The sequence below is a fragment of the Macaca mulatta genome, chromosome X, assembly GCF_049350105.2.
Source record: "Macaca mulatta isolate MMU2019108-1 chromosome X, T2T-MMU8v2.0, whole genome shotgun sequence".
In the NCBI taxonomy this organism is placed as follows: domain Eukaryota; kingdom Metazoa; phylum Chordata; class Mammalia; order Primates; family Cercopithecidae; genus Macaca; species Macaca mulatta.
The window spans coordinates 36,448,596-36,474,793 of NC_133426.1; the positions used below are offsets into that span (position 1 = coordinate 36,448,596).

At 37.5% G+C, this 26,198-nt stretch overlaps 1 pseudogene; it reads right to left on the reverse strand.

The window, feature by feature from the left end:
- Window positions 1–1,517: 1,517 nt before the first annotated feature.
- LOC695829 (dolichyl-diphosphooligosaccharide--protein glycosyltransferase subunit STT3A-like) lies at window positions 1,518–4,079 on the reverse strand (annotated as a pseudogene).
- Between the last annotated feature and the right edge of the window lie 22,119 nt (window positions 4,080–26,198).

Consider the following 26,198-nt stretch of genomic DNA (forward strand, 5'->3'; position numbering starts at 1 on the left):
AACTAAAGCCAGGGGTATTGTAAGGAACTTAAGGAAAGTTTTGAGTTCTAACTAACTTCCCAGTAAACACAATATTGAACTTTATCTTCAGGAAATTGAAAAATGGCATTCATTTAGCGTCTTGCTTTTAACCAAAGTGAGTATTGTAAGTGTTTGTTTGTAACAAATTCTTTATTCTTTTTTTTTTGTTTCCAAAGCTGTCTTCATTTTGCCCTTCCTTTCAAATTACACTTTTGCTGGAATATAGAATTCTGGGTTCATAAATAATTTTCATCTCAATACTTTCAAGCTTTTACCCCATTTTCTGTGGTTTTTCTTGTTGATAGTGAGAAATCTAGAATGCCAAATTACTAACTTTTAGGTAACCATTTTAACTTTTAAGACTTTTTTATTATTGATTTCCTAAAATTTTTCTATTACATATTCAGAAATTGATCTAATTATGTTTATTATTATTATTTTATTCTGATTGTTACTTAAAATGCACTATTCATTTAATACAGGCATTTCTCTTCAACATCTGAAAAATAGCTAATATTATATTGAATATTTATTCCCTGCCATTGTCTACTTCTCTGTATTCTGGAACAGAGATTACAGGAGATTAGTGCCTGAAGTTTTAGTGTAAACTATCTCAATAAATCTTGTGAGAATCTTAAATGCTTGCACATATATTTTCCATCTTTCATTGCTTTGCTGTGTGGTAAGTGAAGTGTTCAGTGCTATCCTCCAAGGCACTGTTTATCCTGTTTATTAATTACTTTCTGTTTTGATATTATTATTTCTCATATTTTGATTCGATTATTTTTATTTTTTATTCCTCCCTTTAAATGAGCACAGTAAAGCCATGATATTTTATTGGTAACCTGCTTAGAATTGTAAAAGTTATTTTATTTGACCCAGCCATACTGCCTAGGACAAAAGTTGCATACAATTCTAATCTCATCTAGATGTGTTCTTATAAATGGTATATAAAAAAAATCTTCAACATCCTAAATATGATCCACTCAGTGTGAAGCATATCAGAGCTGGACATGACATTTATGTCCTTGATGGGCCTGGATTATCCAGGTCCTTTACCTTGTCTTTCCTAACCAGCCAATGTTCTGTGATATATGCTTTCTCCAGGACATAAAACTCAAAGTAAGCCTTTATTCCCAATCTCAGCATTTCCAACATGGTCAAAGCCTGATGAATGGTTGACTTTTGTGTAGACCTGTCCAGAGTGGTAGTAACACATCTTGTACATGAGGCAGTTGAGCAGTGCTGGCGAACCCTTATGGCCCACACAGAATTCCCCAACTGGAGTACAATAGTCATTCTCTTTGATATATTTTCTTGTGTTTGTGCTACCTCCAATCTGGACCACCCAAAGAAACTCATTGATATCATCATAGCAATACTCAGTGAAGTCTCCAACAATGACCTCATGCTTTCTCATGATCTCATAGCATTTTCGAAACTCTGTGGATACCATTGCCTGAACTACTCAAGAAATATTGGTATTATTTCATGTGTTATTGTCCACAAAAATTGTCCAGTTCACCTTAGCTATAATCTGGTAGCTATGATCCCAACATAATATGACCTTTGCATCCTCTGGAGTATTGTGAAAAAGCCAATAATATGCTTCTCAGTAGTCATCAGAAATAATGCTACTGTCATATCCACCCCAGGCATAGAGGGTGAAGGAAGAAGAGAAGGCCTTACTGTTCACCCAGGATTGAGTAAAAAGTGTAGGGGATGAGAAAGAAAGCCAAAATGGACTAAGGCCATTTTGGCATTAATATCATCCCACTTGCTGCTTCATTCTAAATCAGGTAGGTAGAATCCTGTTGCTTTTCTTGTCAGGATGACTTATGTCCAGTTTCTTCCCATATGTGGACAACATTTGGGAGACTCCAGTGCTGGAAAGAATGTACACAACAGGCGCCAATACTAGCATTAGACGCACCATTACAGCTTAAAAGTGCACACTGGTCACACCATACATGATGTTAAACCTCTGAGCATCAAACAAGTTGCTAAAGCAGGAATAGAGGCCAATTAGAAACATAAGGACAAGGAAATGCAAGTTAAAATAGTATGAGGATCAAGTCATGGCTGATGCTCAGACACAGAAGCGATGATGGGGATGTTGGTCTTAGCATAGGGATACAGCAGTGAGTAGAAATGCCATGTCCAGGGAGGGATTTTTTTCTGTTAGCATGAAGAGAGCTCCCATAGTGAGAAGGATAAGGCCTACCAGAGAGAGGACACTCTGGAAAAGAACTTCAATTTGCTGTGGATTCAACTTGCACAGGTAATCCAGAAAGGCATGGATATGGCCGAGACCAAAAACCCCAATGGTTTCCATGCACTGTGATGAAAAGACAGGCTGGAAAGCCACAGAACAGGTCTGCATAGAAAGAATAGTGCCAGGCAGTAAACAGTACAGCAGGCCATGTAGATCCAGTGGGAGAAACAGCCTGTGAACATCAGCACCGGTAGATGGAGAGGGATCAAGTTGATCAGGAACACAACATCTCCCCATGAAGAGTCCATGTAGAAGTAAGCAAGGGCACACTTAGCCTCCAATAGATACAACCAGTCTTTACTGCCTTGATCCACATATTGTAGGTGAGTAGGATGCAAAAGATGGCAATCCCTTCCTTATCATATGAGCCAGTCACAGATTGGAAGATATATGTGGGAACCATAGCAAACACAGCAGCAAAAGGAAGCCCAGTGCCTGCATCCTTGAGCTCTTTCATAAGGTGGCAATGACAATAATGATGAAGGAGGAGACACACAGACATTCTGAATGTCCATGGTGATTTGGAAAAATTGGAGTATGTGGTAGATTGCAGCAGGGGTGATAATTAAGCCTGGGTAAATTGTTCCTCCAATGATTCATCCCAATGACGACTAGGCTCTCCAATCACATAAGCTATAGAATTTATAAAACTCTTCCTTAGCCAGAGACCTGGTAGTCTGATAACTAAAGTGTGGATTAACCTTATAGATAACACTTTAAAATCTCAGGACAGCAAAGAGACAGCTGGAGAAAGAACATAGTGGCCACTGACATAATGAGAAGCTTCAGAAGTGTGTTCTGCCTTCTCATAGGACAACCACAAAAATCCATCCAGCCTTAGTCATCTTGACATCAATGGGTGGCAACAGACAACACTCAGCTGGCCAGAATTCCTAAGCAATCCCCTAGGCTCCCTCAGCGATCTATTCAGCGGTGCGCCCAACCCTGGCAACCTGATTATTTTTAATATTCATATTTTATATATGTAACTTGTTTAATACTTTCTTGTTCATTTCTGAATGTTATGCTTTAATCTCTTTGAGTATACCAACCAAATTTATTATAAAATATTTGTCAAATTATTTCATACAATTAACATCATCGAGAGGCAATCCTGTTCTGTATTTAGTTGGTTATATTTTTACTTTTAAAAGTTAATTTATTTTTTAATTGACAAAATGTTTATATATTTATCCTGCACAATATGTTGTTTTGAAATATGTATGCATTGTAAAACAGCTACATTGAGCTAATTAACATACATTTTCTCACATACTTATTTTTCATGGCAAGAACACTTAAAATGTTGGTTGTATTTCTTAGCTTTAGATTTCTTCATGCATTTTAGAATTGTGGATCACAGGCTTATTTGAGGGGAACATATTTTTTGCTTTGCATTGCTTTATTTTTCTTTAATTCCCTTGTCTCCCTCCTCCCTGACAAGAAGTTATGAGGCTATTTTATAATCAAGGTTTGTGCCTCCTCCCTGGTAGGGATATGAAGGATTTACAAGACTGGTGACTGAGCCTCAGGCAGCCCTGTCCTGAGGCTATGCCCGTATCCTCAGGCTTATGTTGCCTGGAAACCCCACAAAAATTGTAGCCTCAGGCACCAGTTGTCAGTATATTTTCACCCTACTTTTATTAATCATAAGCTCCTGGATTTAACCAGTGAGGCCAACTTTATTTCTCCATTTTACACGGATCTGTAGTCCTTCCCACCCGCTAGGAGATGAAGTTGTAGCTTCTATTGCCTGCTTTGGAATATAGTACTTCAGCTCCATTAACCACTTCAGCCTTCTATTTTTGTCTCTGGTCTATGAAAATGTTTATCTTGTCAAGTCTCTTTGATTATTTATTTTTATACTGTATCCATCTTTGCCAAATTTGTAGAGCAGAAGGGGTTACATCAAAGAAGAAACAGAGCATGCCATTTTTACTGGTGTCTCTGGATTCATTTTAACTCATATTCCATTAGTGATTTGTCAGTGTAATTCATAAAGGAAATCCAACCACTTTGAAGTAAAAATTACTATGGAGTATCCAGTAGTTTAAAAATATAGATGATAATCGATTACTAAAATTCTTTCTGCTCTGTTTCAATAGGTGCATAGCATTTAAAGAGTTATCTAAAACTGCAATTCAATCAACTAGTTAAGGATATTGGAATGGTTCTTCCTCATCAGCTATCACTGAGAAGAGCCTCAGTGTCTACATTTTAGTGGTGGTTATGTAATTTTTATACCCTTTTCTGCAAGAGTGAAAAAATTTACACTGAATATCAGGTTGTTGAATCTTTATATCTTTGCTTGTACATTAACATGTACCTGAGTCTGAAGTACTCTGTTTTTAAGCCCGAAAATGTTATGTTTTATTGAGCTTTAAGCTGAAGGTCTTATTTAAAAAATTATACCTACAAGGAAACAATCATTTCCTCTTATAAGAAGAACTACATTCACCTAAATTGAGACATAGATTGTATATTTTACCATATGATACCATATTATATGCTTTTACCATGTTTGCCATATTATAGAGTCTGCATAGACAGATTAACATCTTTATTCAAGTGAACTAAGAATATATGTATCTATTAATTCACTCTACTGGACCTCAGCTGAGAAATATCCTTAGTATGCTTCAAGTCCTTGACCACAGGTGAGGAATCCTCTGTATCCAGACATCCAGCAGGGTCCCTCTCCCTTTATGTTTCAATCTGCTAAGATTCCAAAGTTATGAATTTTACTTGGCTTGCCTCTTAATTATTTTACTCCATGATCTGGTTAAAGACTTTGAGCCCTGTTCTGGAACAATTATTCTTTCTTGTTCTGCACAGATCAGATCTTCCTCCCGTGTTCAAGCCATATTTACTTTCTGTACACTGACTCAGCAGTAGATACCACTGTAGATACCGCTTTTTTATGGCTCTTGCTTACCTCTCTTATCTTTATCAATTATTGGCCTCTTCTGTTTCCCTCCATCATGCCAGCACTGAATGAAGGCCATAAAACCTTGGATGGGAATTTGAGGTATTATAGTTTACTTGGAAGTTGACCAAAGGAAGCACCATTAGGGGAGTGAGAAATTGAAATGAAAAAGAGGATAAAGCCAGAAAAGGGTGTGTTATTACAAGGTTAGTGCTATGGGCAACTGGGGCTCACTTCTACTGGAGACCTCTGGAATCCGGAATAATATATGCCTCAGAGTCATCCCCTTCCTTTTCCAGGGGAATGTTGGATCCAGTATTTATCCTCTAATTCCTATTTGTCATTTCAAAAGGCTGCTCCCTAAGAGCACTAACCTTCTTAGGGCATTAACTTACACATGGGTGAAAGAAAGCCTTCAGGCAGAAATTTGCCATAGACAAGGTTGTCAGGTATTAGACAGTGAATGTTAAGAAATTATGGAGGAGGTACTAGTAGTAACTGATGAAACTCTCGATTAACTGGACTCATCCTCAATATCCATGTTTATTCTCCCACATGACCCCATGGTTACTTGAATAAGGGACATGGAATCGACCTAGAAAAAAAAAAATTAGATTCTCTTTCTAGGCATTTCTCATTGGAACTGAAGAAGCTATTTGGTCTCGCCTACTCAGGTAAGTTTGGGGGCTGAGAGGTAGCACTGTATGCAGCAAGAAAAGCATCAACAATTCCTGACTTCAGATAGAGAAATAAGGCAAATATACATCGAGAGACAAATTGGAGGTGTTTGTTTACTAATGACATTCCGATGGCTTGTTCATATTCTGGGGATGTCTGTCTGTATTGCCTATCCTTGGGTTTCATGGATTATACCTGGGTTTTATAAGTTTATCCTTCACTCTTAAATTTCAAGCATAAATTCTATACTCTGAATGAACTTAGCAAATGGATTTCCTTTTAGACTCATGTAAAGAGGATGCACAAGAATACTGGTATATGGATTAAAAAACATAGAAGGTTGACGGTCTCCACATGTTACCAAAGTCAGACCAAGTTGGGGTGAGGAAGATGAAGTATATAGCCAGATAGATAGAGAAAAAAAAAATACTATGAGGCACCTTACATATCTGAGTCAAGTACATTTTCATTTTAACATTTTTTATTATGGTGAAATATACATAGCATAAAATGTACCCTTTAACCATTTTTAAGTGTACAGTTCAGTGGCATTAAGTACATTCGAATTGCTGTGCAACCATCACTAGTGTCAATCTCCAAAACTCTTTTTATCTTTCCAAGCTGAAACTCTGTACCCAGTAAACAACAATTCCCTCTTTCTCCATTCCACAGCCCCAGGCAAACACCATATTATTTTCTGTCTCGATGATTTTGACTAGTCTAGGTACTCACACTATTAACTTACACATGTGTGAAAGAAAGCCCGTAGGCAGTAAGTGGAAGCATACAGTGTTTGTCGTTTTGTGATTGGCTTATTTCACTTAGCATAATATCTTCAAGGTTCTTTCATGTTGTAGTATGTGATGGGATTAAATTTCTTTTTATGCTGAGTAATATTCCACTGTATGTGTATGCCACATTTTGTGTATGCATTCATCCATTGATGAACACTTAAGTTCCTTCCCCCTTTTGGCTATTATAAATAATGCCGCTATGAACATGGCTATACAAATATATTTTCGAGTCTTTGATTTCCATTTCTTGGATATATATCCTGAAGTGAATTAATGGGTCATATAGTAACTCTATTTTTAATTTTTTGAAATTGCCATACTCTTTTCCACAGCACCTGCACCATTTTACATTAGCACCGATGATGTATTAGGGCTCCAATTTCTGCATATTCTTTCCAACTGAGTCAAATAGCTTTTAATAAAGATTTATAGTATCCTCATCCAAGAGAGGTTTAGAATTACACATTCTTATTTTTCTGGTCACAGGTGTTGTTGCTAAGAACTGCTCCCTAGTAGAATTAACTTTCTTAGGGCATTAACTCACTGAAAGAAAGCCCCTAGGAAGAAATTTGAAGTAGTTATACTTAAAAACATGTTTTTAATATTCTTTCTTAAATTAAAAATTGAAATTTACATGCAGTTGTAAAAATAAAAAACTGACATGTCATATACCCTTTGCCCAGTTACCCCTAATAGTAATATCTTGCTAGTGCTAGTATAATAGCACAAAAAGATATTGACATGTATATATATACTCAAAATACACAACAGTACCATTACCAGGCTCCTTTAATGTTGTCCTTTTGTACCCAAGCTCCTTCCCATGCCATCCCAATCCTCTCTTTTACCCCTGGCAACCACTTGTATGTTCTCCATTTCTATTATTTTGTCATTTCAAAAATATTACATAAGTGGGATCATCCAGTATGTTCCATTTAGGGATTGGATTTTTTCATTCAGCACAATTCTCTGGAGATTTAACCAGGTTGTTGTACCTAAATAATATGTTCTTTTATACCACAGAGTAGTATTCCATAGCATGAATCTTTGTAATATTCACATGGCTAACATAATATGTTTAGCCATTTAACTATTAAAAGATATCTACATTGTTCACGCTTTTTGCCTACTAAAAAGTAAATTTGCCATGACCTTTCATGTATAGATTTTTTTTTTTTTTTTTTTTTTTTTTTTGAGATGGAGTCTCGTTCTGTCGCCCGGGCTGGAGTGCAGTGGCCGGATCTCAGTTCACTGCAAGCTCCGCCTCCCGGGTTTACGCCATTCTCCTGCCTCAGCCTCCCAAGTAACTGGGATTACAGGCGCCCGCCATCTCGCCCGGCTAGTTTTTTATATTTTTTAGTAGAGACGGGGTTTCACCGTGTTAGCCAGGATGGTCTCGATCTCCTGACCTCGTGATCCGCCCGTCTCGGCCTCCCAAAGTGCTGGGATTACAGGCTTGAGCCACCGCGCCCGGCCTTTCATGTATAGATTTTTGTGTGAACACACACTTTATTTATTAGGGATGAATACCCAAGAGTACAATTGCTGAGTCATATGGCAGTTGCATGTTTAGTTATAGTGAAAACTGACATATTGTTTTCAGAGTGGTTTTGCTGCTTCCCATTACCACCAATAATGTATGTAAAATCCAGTTTCTCCACATCCTCAAAAGCGTTTGGTCTGTTCATGTCCTTTGTCCACATTTAATGGGTTTGTTTGTCGTTTTCTTGTAAATTTGTTTCAGTTCTGTGTAGATTCTGGATATTAGACCTTTGTCAGGAGGATAGATTGCAAAAATTTTCTCCAATTATGTAGGTTGCCTCATCACTCTGACGGTAGTTACTTTTGCTGTGCAGAAGCTCCATAGTTTAATTAGATGCCGTTTGCAATTTTGGCTTTTTTTGCAATAGATTTTGACTTTTTTGTGATGAAATCTTTGCCCATGCCTATGTCCTGAATGGTACTTCTAGATTTTCTTCTAGGGTTTTTATAGTTTTGGGTTTTACATTTAAGTCTTTAATCCATCTTGAGTTAATTTTTATATAAGGTGTAAGGAAAGGGTCCAGTTTCTATTTTCTGCACATGGCTAGCCAGTTTTCCCAGCACCATTTATTAGAGAATCTTTTCCTCATTGCTTGTTTTTGTCAGGTTTGTCAAAGATCAGATGGTTGTAGATGTTTGGTCTTATTTCTGAGGTCTTTATTCTGTTCCATTGGTCTGCGTGTCTGCTTTCATTTTGTTTTTTTGTTGGTTACTGTACCCGTGTCGTATAGTTTGAAGTCTGGTAGTGTGATGCCTCCAGCTTTATTCTTTTTTGCTTAGGATTGTCTTTCTATACTGGCCCTTTTTTGGTTCCATATGAATTTTAAGGTAGTTTTTTTCTAATTCTGGGAAGGATATCAATGGTAGTTTAATGGGAATAGCATTGAATCTATAAATTACTTTGGGCAGTATGGCCATTTTCACGATATTGATTCTTCCTATTCATGAGCACGGGATGTTTTTCCATTTGTTTGTGTCCTCTCATTTCCTTGAGCAGTGGTTTGAAATTCTCCTTGAAGAGGTCCTTCACTTCCTTTGTTAACTGTTTTCCTAGGGATTTTATTATCTTTGTAGCAATTGTGAATGGGAGCTAAGTCATGATTTGGCTCTCTGCTTTTCTATTGTTTGTGTATAGGAATACTTGTGATTTTTGCACATTGATTTTGAATCCTGAGACTTTGCTGAAGTTGCTTATCAGCTTAAGGAGATTTTGGGATGAGATGATGGGTTTTTCTAGATGATAGACTGGATAAAGAAAATGAGGTACATATACACCATGGAATACTATGCAGCCATAAAAAGGAACAAGATGATGTCCTTTGCAGGGACATGGATGGAGCTTAGCTCTGCAAACTAACACAGGAACAGAAAACCAAATATCACATGTTTTCACTTATAAGTGGGAGCTGAATGATGAGAACACTTGGACACAGGGAGGGGAACAACACACACTGCAACCTGTCAGGGGGCAGGGGGACAGAAAGCATCAGGATAAATAGTTAATGCACACAGGACTTAATACCTATGTGAAGGATTGATAGGTGCAGCAAATCACCATGGCACATGTTTACCTATATAACAAACCTGTACATCCTGCACATGTACCCTGAAACTTAAAATTAAATTGAATTTTTAAAAAATTTGGTCTTTTCAATATTTTTAATCTTACCCATCCTGATACATGTATAGTAATACTTCATTGTGATTTATTTATTTATTTATTTTACTATACTTTAAGTTCTAGGGTACATGTGCACAACATGCAGGTTTGTTACATATGTATACATGTGCCATGTTGGTGTGCTGTACCCGTTAACTTGTCATTTACATTAGGTATATCTCCTAATGCTATCCCTTCCCCCTACCCCCACCCCATGACAGGCCCCAGTGTGTGATGTTCCCCTTCCTGTGTCCAAGTGTTCCCATTGTTCTATTCCCACCTATGAGTGAGAACATGCAGTGTTTGGTTTTTTGTCCTTTCTATAGTTTGCTAAGAATGATGGTTTCCGGCTTCATCCATGTCCCTACAAAGGACATGAACTCATCCTTTTTTATGGCTGCATAGTATTCCATGGTGTATATGGGCCACATTTTCCTAATCCAGTCTATCATTGATGGACATTTGGGTTGGATCCAAGTATTTGCTATTGTGAATAGTGCCACAATAAACATACATGTGCATGTGTCTTTATAGAAGCATGATTTATAATCCTTTGTGTATATACCCAGTAATGGGATTACTGGGTCAAATGGTATTTCTACTAGATCCTTGAGGAATTGCCACACTGTCTTCCACAATGGTTGAACTAGTTTACAGTCCCACCACCAGTGTAAAAGTGTTCCTATTTCTCCACATCCTCTCTAGCACCTGTTGTTTCCTGACTTTTTAATGATTGCTATTCTAACTGGTATGAGGTTGTGTCTCATTGTGGTTTTGATTTGCATTTCTCTGATGGCCAGTGATGATGAGCATTTTTTCATGTGTCTGTTGGCTGCATGAGTGTCTTCTTTTGAGAAGTGTCTGTTCATATCCTTTGCCCACTTTTTGATGGGGTTGTTTGTTTTTTGTCTTGTAAATTTGTTTGAGTTCTTTGTCGATTCTGGATATTAGCCCTTTGTCAGATGAGTAGATTGCAAAAATTTTCTCCCATTCTGTAGGTTGCCTGTTCACTCTGATGGAAGTTTCCTTTGCTGTGCAGAAGCTCTTTAGTTTGATTAGATCCCATTTGTCAATTTTGGCTTTTGTTGCTGTTGCTTTTGGTGTTTTAGACATGAAGTGTTTGCCCATGCCTATGTCCTGAATGGCCTAGGTTTTCTTCTAGGGTTTTACTCTCTGATGAAACCGACTTCAAACCAACAAAGATCAAAAGAGACAAAGAAGGCCATTACATAATGGTAAAGGGATCAATTCAACAAGAAGAGCTAACTATCCTAAATATATATGCACCCAATACAGGAGCACCCAGATTCGTAAAACAAGTTCTTAGAGACCTACAAAGAGACTTAGACTCCCACACAATAATAATGGGAGACTTTAACACCCCACTGTCAACATTAGACAGATCAACAAGACAGAATGGGATTGCTGGGTCAAATGATATCTCTGTCTTTAGATCTTTGAAGAATCACCCCACTGTCTTCCAAAATGGTTGAACTAATTTACACTCACATCAGCAGTGTATAAACATTTCTTTTTCTCTGCAACCTCAGCAGCATCTGATATTTTTTGACTATTTAATAATAGCCATTCTGACTGGTGCACAATGGTATCTCATTGTGGTTTGGATTTGCATTTCTCTAATGATAAGTGATGTTGAGCTTTTCATATGATTGTTCGCCCCATGGATGTTTTCTTTTCAGAAGCATCTGTTCCTGTCTTTTGCCCACTTTTTAATGGGGTTGGATTTTTGTTTGTTTGTTTGTTTGTTTTGTAAATTTGCTAAGGTTCCTCGTCGATTCTGGATATTAGACCTTTGTCAGATAAATCGATTGCAAAAATTTTCTCCCACTCTGTAGGTTATTGGTTTACTCTGTTGAGAGTTTCTTTTGCTGTGCAGAAGATCTTAATTTAATTAGATCTCATTTGTCAATTTTTGCTTTTGTTGCAACTGTCTTTGTCATGAAATCTTTGCCTGTGCCTATGTCCTGAATGGTATTGCCTAGGTAGTCTTCTAAGGTTTTTATAGTTTTGCGTTTTACATTTAAGCCTTTAATTCATCCAGATTTGATTTTTGTATATGTTGAAAGGAAGCGGTCCAGTTTTAATCTTCTGCATATGGCTAGCCACTTTTCCCAGCACCATTTATTGAATAGGGAATCCTTTCCTCATTGCTTGTTTTTGTCAGGTTTCTCGAAGATCAGATAGTTGTAGGTTTGTGGTCTTACATTTTTACACTTTATGTAACATGTCACATCACTATAGCTACTTTTAAAATTTTTTGTTTTCAATTTTCATTAGTTTGACCTTGCTGTATGTTAGGTGTGGATTTTTTGTGTTTCTTTCTTTCTATAGATGTATATCTTTTGCCAAATTTTGGAATTTTTCATTTAGTATATTTGTAATTACATTTTCAGCCCTTTTTTCTCTGCTATCTTCAGAACTTCGATGGCATTAATACTAGGTATTTTGATATGAATTAAAAGTTTCCTAAGTCTGCTTGTAATTCTACTTTCTCACTCTTACTCAGTTTTGATAGTTTATTGTTCCATCTTTCAGTTCATTTATTTATTTTTTCTTATATTGCCTGTTTCTTTGCTAGGACTTTCTATCTTTGCTGATAGTTTTTATTTTTGTTTGGGTCAAACATATTCATAATGTTTGTTGAAGCTTTTATTTTATCATTTTTTGAAGGCAGCTGCTTTAAAATACTTGTCAGATCACTCTAACACCTCTGCGATCCTGGTGTTGGGATCTATTGGTCAACTTTTTTCATTCAGATTAAGGCTTTTTGGTTTGGGGTATGAAGAATAATTTTGTTTTTATTTGAAACCTGGACATTTTAGATATCATGTTATAAGTCTCTGTGTCTTATTTAAACTTTCTCTTTTAGGTGGTTTCATATTATAGCAGTCCAACAGGGAAAGGGAGACACCACATTTTTATAGCCAGGTGGAAGAAGAAGTCCAGGTTCTTTACTTGGCCTCTTTTGATATTCAACATGGATGTGCCTCTCGTTGTTGCTGGGTAAGGTAGAAGTTTGAGCTCTCCACTTGGCTTTACGTGACACTTTTTTGTTGGGAGGCATAAGTATTTGGTTATTGCTACTCACATGACCTTCAGTGACACCACAAAGAGGGTGTCATCACAGTTAAGAGATGATGAAAATCCTGTTTCTTCACTATTCTTCCTTTGAATACACCCTAATTAAGAGGGCAGGAGTGTCTTATTACTGCAGGGTATAAGTGGATATCCTGCCCTCCATGTTGTCTTCTTTGTCACTGTGAATGGGGCAGAGCCTTATTACCACCGAACAGGAATGAATGTGAAATCCCTGCTCCCTACTTGTGCTTCTCTGACACCACCTCAGTGAGGGGTCGTGGCATTTCATTACAGTCTGACAAGTGTGAGTGGGAATGTCAAAGTCTCAGCTTCCATTTGTTCTTTATTGGTGAAGGTGAAGGGGAGGGCTCCCTCAATGACGTTTTACAGTGTTTGGTTGGAATATAGCAGTCATTGTCTAAGTGTTCTGCCTGCTATGCTGACCTTTTCTTAGTCTTTTCTCTAAAGAGGGAAGGCTTTTTTTTTTTTTTTTGGAAAACTCACTGCCGTGTTGTTCCCTGAGTTCAGAGCTTCTTATCTACTTTATTCCTTTTCTCCGTATTTCAGTTATACACTTAAATAACTTAGAAGTTATTTTAGTTATACTAAGTGGGAGGAATAGAAAAAAAGTTTATCTACTCCATCTTTACAGAAGAGGAAATCCATCTTTACATTTATTTAATTCAGAGAAAAAAAAATAGCATGGCTGCTTTCATTTCCACCAGTATCTTTGTCATCCATTTATTTCAAAAGTCAAAAGGAGCCCAGATATTCACCTATCAATCCCATTCTATGGTAAATCAATTTTCAACGTGACTCACAGGCAACTTTTTTTTTTTTTTTTTTGAGATGGAGTTTTTCTGTCGCCCAGGCTGGAGTTCAGTGGCATGATCTCGGCTCACTGCAACCTCTGCCTCCCGGGTTCAAGCAATTCTCCTGCCTCAGCCTCCCAAGTAGCTGGGATTACAGGCATGTGCCATCATACCCGGCTAATTTTTGTATTTTTTTTTTTTTTTTTAGTAGAAACGGGGTTTCACCATGTTGGCCAGACTGGTCTCGAATTCCTGACCTCAGGTGATCTGCCCACCTCGGCCTCCCAAAGTGCTGGGATTACAGGCGTGAGCCACAGTGCCCGGCCTGACAGACACCTTTTGAATTTTTCTGCTATTTGTCTCTGTCTTCTGAACGCCTAAGAGAAATTCTAAAATGTAGGCGCATAAAGTTAAAGCCAATGCAGTCAAGGTGAATGGAACTGTGAAGTGATGAGCTTCTGAATGCTCTGATCTCACAAAGACTCCCCAGCATTTGAGACCAGGCCTCTCTTTTGTCTGGTAGTGCTCTTGCCCCAATACAGGCTTGAGAAATCCTAACAAGCATTTCCTATCTTTTTCATTCAATAGCTTCAGGCAATTGATACTTAAATTATTGCTCTAAATTTTGTAAATGTAAGTTAAATTTCAAATTCTTTTAAAAAAAATTCATCTCTCCTTATTGTAAACTTACTGACCAAAATAAAACAGCCAAATACTTTGATTAAATGAAGATTCAAACATTATGTCTATAATTCCGTAAGAAAATGTCCCAGTTTTATCTCGGCATTTATGTCTCTTCGATATTCAATAATTGCATTTTTCTGCAATAACATATTACAATAAAATAAATGACTGAAGAATAACTTATATTGCTGACACAGTTCACAGTGTGTCGCTAATGGAATATTAACTGCTCTTTAAGCGACTGGATAAATCTGCTGATTCACAAGAGACTCATGTAAAGGAAATCCAATTCATGGTGTGGCTCTTACCACTTCTACGGACATAAAACGCCTTCTTCCACATTATCTTTGTTTCAGTCATGGTAATGTTGAGAGTAGCACCTGACTTGTAACAAGATATTTTAACTGGGAAAGTTGACACATTTAATAATATGTCAAGTCTACTGTTTAGGGGACAGACACCACTCAAAATAAAAATGGTATTTAAGAATATCTTCCATATAAAAATAATCCCCAGGGAACAAGGGTTTGCTCCATTTCAAAGATCAGAAAAGCAGTGCTGAAGGAGCATTATGAGCTTTTCAGAGACAAACAAAACCTGTGACTTTAGCTTCATCCCTGGGAATCCCTATGTGATTTTATATCTAGGACAACCACTCACAGAGGCCCACGCAAAACTTTAACAAAAGCAAAACAAAACACTTAAGCAGATAGATATTTTTTTCTTCTTTTTAAAAATTGAGACAGGGCCTCATTCTATCTTGCAGGTGAGAGTGCAGTGGCGTGATTATAGCTCACTGCAGCCTGAAACTCTTGGGCTCGAGCAATCCTCCTGCCTCAGTCTCCCAGCTGGGACTACAGTCTCTCAAGTAGCTAAGACTATTAGCACATGCCACTACACTCGGTTATTTATTTATTTATTTATTTATTTATTTATTTATTTTGAGATGAGTTCTCGCTATTTGGCCCAGGCTCATCTCAAACTCCCGACCTTAAGTGATCCTCCTACCTTGACCTCCCAAAGCGTTGGAACTACAGACATGAGCCACCATGCCCGGCCTTCTTGGCAGATGTCTTCATGGCTCAATTTTCCTCAGCATCTAGAGCACCTTCCTGTTTTGTATGCCTTTGTAGGAGAGCCCAAACTAAGAAGAAAATAGTTCCATCTGAAGCATGGTTTGGAGACGGGGGCTGTGCTTTTCTTACAGGTTTGTTTATGATTTATCATTTTTTGAAAGAATAATATGGTCAATTTGAAAATAAGACATGCATAAGAAAAATGTGACATTTATAATATATTTTTATGAATTTCAAAAAAGGTAAATATTTGAAATAACACTCTGCACTTAGACTCATATCACAGTCCTCCAAGAATTGATACATGTAGTAGTTATTTAAACAATAGCTTACAAGAAGTTGTGTACATTGTGGTGACTACATAGATATATGCAGGCTGTAAATTGTTTGTAAGTTGTTAACATCTACATTTAGGAATAGAAAATGATACCAAATCTACATTTCAGCATCACTTGCTCCTGAATGCAGCATATAAGTTCTATTGCCTATGTAGATAGATGATCCAGAGATATGACTTGGTGACTCAGAAAGAATATGTGGAAATCAGTCAGTCCATAAGTATCACTTCAAAAGGGTATTTCTACACTATTGGATAAATAATTGTACATCTGTTACAAATACTTTAGTAAGTCAACAAATCTCAAATATAATGCTCAAACGATTTTTACACATGTAGGAGATCAAGATGTAGAATTTATCCCCCGTCCAGATAGCTTCTTTGTGCCTGTTTAATATTCCCCAGAAAGTAGCAACAATTTCAAATGCTATCACTATGAAATTGTTTCCGTTGTTTTGGACTTCTTAGAAATGAAATCTGTGGGCAAAAGAGAGAGAGATCAGCTTGTTACTGTGTCTATATAGAAAGAAGTAGACATAAGAGACTCCATCTTGTTCTGTATTTGAGATGCTGTTAATCTGTGACCCTACCCCCAACCTTGTGCTTGCAAGAGACAAGTGCTGTGGTGACTCAAGGTTTAAAGGATTTGGGGCTGTGCAGGGTGTGCTTTGTTAAACAAGTGCCTGAAGGCAGTATGCTTGTGAAAAGTCATCACCATTCTCTTAATCTCAAGTACCCAGGGACTCGTACACTGCCAAAGGTCGCAGGGACCTCTGCCTAGGAAAGCTAGGTATTGTCCAAGGTTTCTCCCCATGTGATAGTCTGAAATATGGCCTCGTGGGAAGGGAAAGACCTGATCGTTCCCCAGCCTGACACCCGTGAAGGGTCTGTGCTGAGGAGGACTAGCATAAGAGGAAAGAAGGCCTCTTGGCAGTTGAGATAGAGAAAAGCATCTGTCTCCTGCCTGTCCCTGAGCAATGGAACATCTCGGTGTAAAACCCGATTGTATGTTCTGTTTACTGAGAAAGGAGAAAACCGCCTTAGGGCGAAAGGTGGGACTTGCTAGCGCAATGCTGCTCTTTACGCACTAAAAAGGTTTATGGAGATGTTTGCATATGCATATCAAGGCACAGCGCTTTTCCTCAAACTTTTGTCACAGAGATCTTTATTCACGTGTCTTACTGCTGACCTTCTCTGTACAATGATCCTATTATCCTGCTACTTCCCTTTTCTAAGATGGTAGAGATAATTATCAATAAATACTAAGGGAACTCAGAGACCGGTGCCGGTGCGGGTCCTCTGTATGCTGAGCGCCGGTCCCCTGGGCCCACTTTTTCTTTCTCTATTCTTTGTCTCTGTGTCTCATTTCTTTTCTCAAGTCTCTGGTTCCACCTAACGAGAAACGCCCACAGGTGTGGAGGAGCAGGCCACCCCTTCAAAATCATAATTTGTTCTCTTTTCTGTTTGGCTTTCTTTCACCCAATATTTTGTCTGTGAGATTCATTAACATTTTTGAATATATCAGTTTTCAATTCCTCTTTATTTCTGAGTTATTTCCCATTGTATGGACATATTAGGTATATTTATCCTTTCACGTGTGGATGGACCTCTGTGTTGTTCCAGGATTTTTGTCATTATATATAAAGCTCCCAACAAAAAATTCTTGTTCATGTATTTTCGTGCATATGTGTACATGTTTCTATTATGTATATAGCCAAGGGTAAAATTTCTGGATGCTGGAGTATTTCTTTTTGGCTTTATTATTTGCTAGTAAAATTTTTTCCAAAATCGTCTTACCAGTCTAACCACCAATCAACAACGTGTAAAAGTTCCAGTTACTTTATAACCAAGAACTCATTTCAGCACGTGGTATTGTCAGTCCTTTTAATTTTAACTATTCTGGAAGTGGCCTGTTGATACCTCGCTGAGGTTTAAACTTGCATTTCCTGATGACTTAAGATGTGGAACACCTTTTCCTACACTAGTTAGCAATCTGAAATGGAAGCAAACTATTTTAATGTTAAAAAGTAGAAATTAGATGTTTTTATTTCTTTTCATAGATATTAGGTAAAAACAGTTGTCATTTCACAAAATTCCCTAAAACCATTCACTATTATTCCAAATTAATAAACTTGAAGAGAAGAAATCAGAATCACGTAAGAAAGCCAACCGTCACTGGTAAGAAAGAACTGTAACTGCCAAGCTTTAGCTCAGCAGAGCTTCTCTAATCTTTTGCTTTTTGTTCTATGCTAATCATCAAAACTACAGAGAAGGATATCTGTCACAAACAATCAGGGAGGCATATTGTATTAGTCTGTTTTCACACTGTTATAAAAAATATCACCTGAGGCTGGGTAATTTATCAAGGAAAGAGGTTTAATTGACTAAGAGTTCCATATGACTGGGGAGGCCTCAGGAAACTTACAATCATGGTGGAAGGCAAAGGGGATGCAAGGCACGTCTTACGTGGTAGCATGAGAGATTTAGAGAGTGAAGGGGGAACAGCCAAACCCTTTAAAAACCATCAGCTCTCATGAGAACTCATTCACTACTACGAGAACAGCATGGGGGAAACTGCACCCACGATCCAATCACTTCCTACCAGGTCCCACCCTGAACACATGGGGATTACAATTCCAGATGAGATTTAGGTGGGGACACAGAACCAAACCATATCACATGTGATAACAGTAACAAAATTAGTTAAATCTCAAAAGTGGTAATTGTTAGAATAGTACAAGGATTAGGAGGTTATATTAAGATTTTATAAGACATGATCAGTGGCATTTTATTTGCCACACATGGGTGTTTGACAATTTGGTCTGCATACTGAATCATAATTGTGCACAAATTACTTATGATGTATATGAATATGAATGTGCATAATACAGAACTATGTACAGACACATACTACCATAAAAAAATACTCAATGGTACTGGGAAAATTGGCTAACCATAAGTAGAAAGCTGAAACTGGATCCTTTCCTTACTCCTTATATGAAAATTAATTCAAGATGGATTAGAGACTTAAATGTTAGACCTAAAACCATAAAAACCCTAGAAGAAAACCTAGGTAATACCATTCAGGACACAGGCATGGGCAAGGACTTCATGACTGAAACACCAAAAGCAACGGCAACAAAAGCCAAAATTGACAAATGGGATCTCATTAAACTAAAGAGCTTCTGCACAGCAAAAGAAACTACCATCAGAGTGAACAGGCAACCTACAGAATGGGAGAAAATTTTTGCAATCTACTCATCTGACAAAGGGCTAATATCCAGAACCTACAAAGAACTCAAACAAATTTACAAGAAAAAAGCAAACAACCCCATCAAAAAGTGGGCAAAGGATATGAACAGACACTTCTCAAAAGAAGACATTCATACAGCCAACAGACACATGAAAAAATGCTCATCATCACTGGCCATTAGAGAAATGCAAATCAAAACCACAATGAGATACCATCTCACACCAGTTAGAATGGCAATCATTAAAAAATCAGGAAACAACAGGTGCTGGAGAGGATGTGGAGAAATAGGAACACTTTTACACTGGTGGTGGGATTGTAAACTAGTTCAACCATTGTGGAAAAGAGTGTGGCGATTCCTCAAGGATCTAGAACTAGAAATACCATTTGACCCAGCCATCCCATTACTGGGGATATACCCAAAGGATTATAAATCATGCTGCTATAAAGACACATGCACACATATGTTTATTGTGGCACTATTCATAATAGCAAAGACTTGGAATCAACCCAAATGTCCATCAGTGACAGACTGGATTAAGAAAATGTGGCCCATATACACCATGGAATACTATGCAGCCATCAAAAAGGATGAGTTTGTGTCCTTTGTAGGGACATGGATGCTGCTGGAAACCATCATTCTCAGCAAACTATCACAAGAACAGAAAACCAAATACCACATGTTCTCACTCATAGGTGGGAATTGAACAATGAGATCACTTGGACTCGGGAAGGGGAACATCACACACCAGGGCCTATTGTGGGGAGTGCGAAGTGGGGAGGGATAGCATTAGGAGATATACCTAATGTAAATGACGAGTTAATGGGTGCAGCACACCAACATGGCACATGTATACATATGTAACAAACCTGCATGTTGTGCACATGTACCCTAGAACTTAAAGTATAATAATAATAATAATAAAAGAAAATAAATAAATAAATACTCATCCAAAAAGCTCTTGATAGTTCGTTAAGCCTCATAATTTGTTGGAGGCTCATAAATGACAAAGATTATACATTTTTCTGAAGGCAAAAGGCAGAATTCCAGCGAGACTCAGGTCTTAAACAGAAGAAAGAACAACCTCATACTCTGGCATAAATATTGGAGTCATATGGTGGTGTCTTAAATTCTTATAACAACTAATCATATTGGGAGTTTGGCTGCAAATGCAGTCATCTCCAGTCCACTGATCTGAATATTCCCGGGCTACCAATCATTTAACATTTGTCTACAAGTGCTATAGCTGTGTCACCATTACTGACTACATTCACACAAATAAATGGAGCTAACTTGCTTTTGTCTTGAAATCAGACACATTTGAAGTTTATTAGAGCATTTGCCTGACAAGACAAACTTTGGAGTCAGACTTCAGTTTGAGTCTTGAGTAAGTAACTTAACAACGATCTGAATCTCCATTTCCCTCATTGTAATATGGAAGCCAGTTGCCACTGTCTCCACCTTTTCATTGAGTTTTAAAGATAGTGTATGTTAAATAACTGCAAATTGAAACAGACTAAGGTAATAATACAAAATGTTGTTTATACTAAACTTTTGCAATTTATGAGAGTTCTTGTCCTCCCAAAGAAAGTGCAAAAAATTAAAAATAAGGTGGTAAATTTGGAAGTTTTTAGATTGGCCATTGTGGGATGGTTGTTGGTGCTTGATATGTTTCTGTGAGGATTCCTTGTATACTTCTGTCCACTTTTGTGTATTTTCAAAATTTTCCAAAATGTAAAATTCAAAAAGAGGCCCTTTAAATTAAAATAATATAAGTCATAAGAGGAAAACATTGCAATGCACTATTTCTCAAAGAGGGGTCCCTGAGACCAGCAGCATCAGCAGCTATATGGGATCTGGTATAAAATGCAAATTATTGGGCACCATCCCCAATCAACTAGATCAGAAGCTTTGAGGATGGGTTTCAGCAATTTATTTTTTTAACATGGCCTCCAGGTGATTTGGATGCAAGACTGAAAAATGGGAACCACTGATGAAACAAAAATATTATTCTGGAAGTTAAGAGATCTGAATTTTAGTTCAGGATCAATTGGTTTGGCAACCTTGGACAAGCCGCATACTTTCTCTGAATGTCAGTTTTCTCATCTCCAAATGAGGTCTGGATCATATAACCTCCTGGGCTTTTTTCTGCCTTAGCCTTCTAGGATGACCCTGAAACACAAATTAGGTAAGGAAGTATGATCTCTAAGAAACTACTATCTAGAATTTGGTAAATTATATGAATTGGGAGCTTTGTTGACTATACAAAGGGCTAACAATTAAACCAGTTGTGGCTTTAATTAATAGGTTCTTTGTGTATAGCTGAGAGAGTATGAATTTTCATCTCCAAGTACAATTTGAAATGTAAATTTTCCTTTACAAATAGAAAGTGTTTCAGGTTTCTTATTACAATAGTCACTGATGTTTCGATTTTACTATTAAGCCTAGATGACTTGGGATGATTTGCTTGTGTTGTAATTGTGCGTTTTTGTTTGATGCAGATGGGGACTTAAATTTTCTGTAACTGTAACTCATTTGAGAAACTAACTCTTAGGTTCTTAACTATAACTATTTATAAGTAATAACTTATTGTGAACCTAAAAAGTATTTGCAAGGTACTTTTAAGCACTAATACTTGTCAGGAGTTTTTGTAAGTCTGCCACACTCCTCTGGGTCAACAAAAGATGTTAAAAAGTTTACAGTGTTTTGGCCACTCTGAATTATGTTTAGAGAAAACAGAGAATATGAAGTGAGGGGAAGAGATTAATAATCCTTTCTACAGATTTCTACCGTCAATTGGCAGGACTGTTCTGCGGCTGAACACTTACAAATATTAGCAAAATAATGAGGACAGTCAGGCACGTTGGACCTGGAAGAGCGTGAGCAAACGCCTCATTCAGAAACATAAGAAACTAGGAGCTCATGTTCTTACCAGATGTGATTAAACTATGAGAAGGCAAGCAAGAACTTCCTTTATTGTCATACCATGTAACCCTATAGATTCTGATAACACTTCTGGCACTGCTTACTCCTTTCAGTCACTATTAAAGAGCAATTAAATGGGAGACCAGGAAGTCGTAATGCTTCTGGACCCTCTACGTTCAGAGAATGTAATGCATAGGGCTAAGAAAAAGGGGTCCATCCTCAATAAAAAGCCACAGGAAGCGCCTTCCATCCCAAATGGTCTATTGGTGCAGATTTAAAGTGTCTTGTGGATAACAGAGATACTTGATTTTTTAAAACCGAAAACATTGTTGTTATTTACTAATCCTTGAAGAAATGACAGCAGTAAGCTGGAATAATTCTGCACATGGAGCAAGCGAGAGGCTTGCAATCCTCTATCTATGGAGATTTATAGCAAAGATAAAGACAGGTGTTTATTTGTTTCTTAAAGCAAGCTGAATCTCCCTGGATGCATACACTAGCCAAGATGAAACAATTCAGGTGTTTCAGCTGGTCAAGGTCTCTAGGTGGACATTATGATTTAGAGAAGAAATTAAAAGAGATAAGAGCAATGAAGTGTGGACAGAATTGGATGCTTACTTTACTCACATTCAGCTGAGGGTATAGATATAAATTGAAAAGGGGGGAGGTTGTCACAGTAAAGGGAGATATTAATGCTGACACGTATCTATGTTCAGCCTGCTTTATTTGACCCATGTGATTTAGAAAGGTTTTACATAATAAAGTTACTCCCTACTCTTCCTGGTGACCCTTAATTGTTTGCACTCAAACAAGATGGCAAGAGACTTTCGGTTCCAACCAAGACTGAGAAGACCCCACTGTCCTTCCAGGTTCTCCCTCTTACAGCTAAAACTCTGGATATAATACAACACAAAATCATAAGAAGATTCTGAAACATGGAAAGAAGGTGGACTGCCTAGGGACCTTGCGACCTGAAGAACAACGTGGCAATGAGTTCCCAGGTATATTAGTTTGCTTGGGGGGTCACGACAAAATATCACCTACCTGGTAGATTAAACAACATACATCTATTTTCTCAAAGAACTTGAGACTGGAAGTACATGATCAAGGTGCCAGTAGGGTTGATTTCTCCTGAGGCGTCTCTCCTTGGCTTGCACATGGCTACCTTTGTACTGTGTCTGTTACAGTAAGCAGCTAGTCAGGCATGAGCAGGGCAGGAGAGGGATCCCTGCCACCCCCGTCAGGAATGTCAGGGTACCATCAGGTCAGGTGGTTGTTACACTGTTTCTCTAAAATAATAATTGGTCCCAGCTGGCACCAGGGAAAGGCAGTCTCCCATAGAAAGAAAAATCCTGAAACTGGTGATCAGCAGCTTCCAGATAAGATCTCAGGATTTGGGCCAGTGGGCTCAAGCATGCCACTAAGAGGCAAAGTGGTGAGGTTTAATTGGTATACAACCTTCTAGAAACATTAGGACTGGTACGGGAAGAATGTCTCAAGTGAGCATATGCACAATTTTGGCAAACGCACTGCACATGCGGCCCCTCTCAAGTGCTGGCAGGCCACTGTGCATGTGGACAGCCCACCCCACGGGAGAAATCTGAGAAGTAACACAAGACCCTGGAAGCATCCCAATGTACAAAACCCCAAATCAAAAGGTCAGATTGCACATTTGATCTCTCAAGCTGCCCACTTGGCTCTCTTCCAAGTGTACTTTACTTCCTTTCACTCCTGCTCTAAAACTTGCCTCAGTCTCTTATTCTGCCTTATGCTCCTCAGTCGAATTCTTTCTTTAAAGGAGGCAAGAATTGAGAGAGGTGCACACCTGTATGGACTTACTACCAGAAACGCCTTCTCATGACCTTTCCCTGTATCCATGTAAAAAAAGAGAGGGAGAGAGAGAGAGAGAGAGAGAGAGAGAGAGAGAGAGAGAGAGAGAAGAGCAAACTCTTGTATCTATTCTTCTTATTATAAAAACATTAGTCATGTAAGATTAGGGCTACATCCTTATGACTTCATTTAACCTCAGTCACCTCCTTAAGGGCCCTACCTCCAAATATGGTCACATTGGAGGTTAGGGCTTCAATGCATAAAATTGGGGAGGCCACAATTCAGTCAATAAAACCTGTTTGTTTTAAATCAACTGCACATATCCCAGAAATGCCAACAAGCACAGACAAAGGAAGAGTAAGTCTGTTTTTCCCAGCCAAAGTTGAGGAAAATGGGAGACCTAAGAACAGAAATCTTTTGGCAGTTTCCTTCAGTATTTTTCATCAATATCCATCAGAGATATTGACCTGTAGTTTTCTTTTCTGATGTGACTTTGTCTGGTTTCTTTTTTGATGTAACTTTGGCCTTTTAGAATCAGTTTGAAAGCATTCCCTTCTCTATTTTTCTGAAAAGTTTGAGTAGAATTGGTATGACTTCTTTGTTAAATGTTGTGTAGAATTCAGCAGTGAAGCCGTCAGTTCCTGGGCTTTTTTTTACTGGAAGATTTTTTTTATTAAGGCTCTGATCTTATTCCTTGTTATTATTCTGCTCACATTTTGGATTTCTTTCTGGTTAAATCTTGGTAAGTTGTATGTGTCTCAACATTTGTCCATTTCTTCTAGGTTTTTCAATTAATTGGCAAAGAGTTGCCCGTATCACCATTAATGATCCTTTGAATTTCTGCAGTGTAAGTTGTAATGTCTCCTTCTTCACATCTGATTTTATTTATTTTGATTTTTTTTCCTAGTCTGGCTAATGGTATGTCAATTTTGTTTAACCTTTCAAAAAAACAACCTTTTGTTTTAATAACCTTTGTACCATTTTCTTCATTTCAATTTTATTAACTTATGCTCTGATGTTTAGCATGTTTTTCTTCTACTAATTTTGGACTCGGTTTGCTCTTGCTTTTCTAGTTCCTTAAGATGTGTAGATTGTTTATTTGAGTTTTTTCTCTTTTTGATGTACTCACAGCTATAAACTGCCTATTAGTACTGTTTTTGCTATATCTCATAGGTTTGGTATGCTGTGTTCCCATTATCATTTGTTTCAAGAAAATTTTCAATTTATTTCTTAATTTCTTCATTAACCCACTGGTCATTCAGGAGCATATTGTTTACTTCTCATGTATTTTTATAGTTCCAAAATTCCTCTTGTTATTAATTTCTAATTTTATTCCATTGTGCTTAGAGAAGATGCTAAATATCACTTTACTCTTTTGAATGCTTTAAGATTTGTTTTGTGACCTAACATATGGTCTATCCTTGGGAATAATTCATATGCTGAGGGAAATAATGTGTATTCTATAGTTGTTGCATAAAATGTTCTGTAAATATCTATTAGATCCATTTTGGTCTATACTGCAGATTAAGTCTTATGTTTCTTTGTTGATTTTCTGTACAAAAGATCTATCCAATGCTGGAAGTGGTGTGGTGAAGTCTCCAGCTATGATTGTTTTGGGGCCTATATCTCTCTTTAGCTCTAATAATATTTGCTTTATGTATATATCTGGGTGCTCCAGTGTTGGGTGTATACACACACAGACACACACACACACACACACACACACACACACATATACATATATATATATAGAGAGAGGATATTACAAATATATAGATATAATTGTTATAGCCTCTTGCTGAACTGACCCCTCTGTCAATATATAACGACCTTGTTTTATCTCTTCTTATAGTTTTTGTCTTGAAATCTATTTTGTCTGACATAAGTATAGTATAAGTATGGGAACTCCTGCTCTTTTTGGTTTCCATTGGCATGTAAGTTTTTTTTATCATTTTATTTTCAGTCTATGTGTGTATTTACAAGTGAAGTGTGTTTCCTACAAGAAACAGATCAATGGGACTTGTTTCTTTTTAATCTGTTCGGTCAATGTATATCTTTTGATTGGAGTGTTTAGTCTATTTAAATTCAATATTATTTTTGATACGTACTTACTGCTGCCATTTTCTTATTTGGTTTCTAATTGTTTTGTGGTCTTCTGTTACTTTTTTCTTTCCTTCTTGCCATCCTTTAATGAAGATGATTTTCTCTGGTGATATGATTTATTTTCTTACTTTTTATTTTTTGTGTATCCATTGCATGCTTTTTCATTTGAGGTTACCATGAGGATT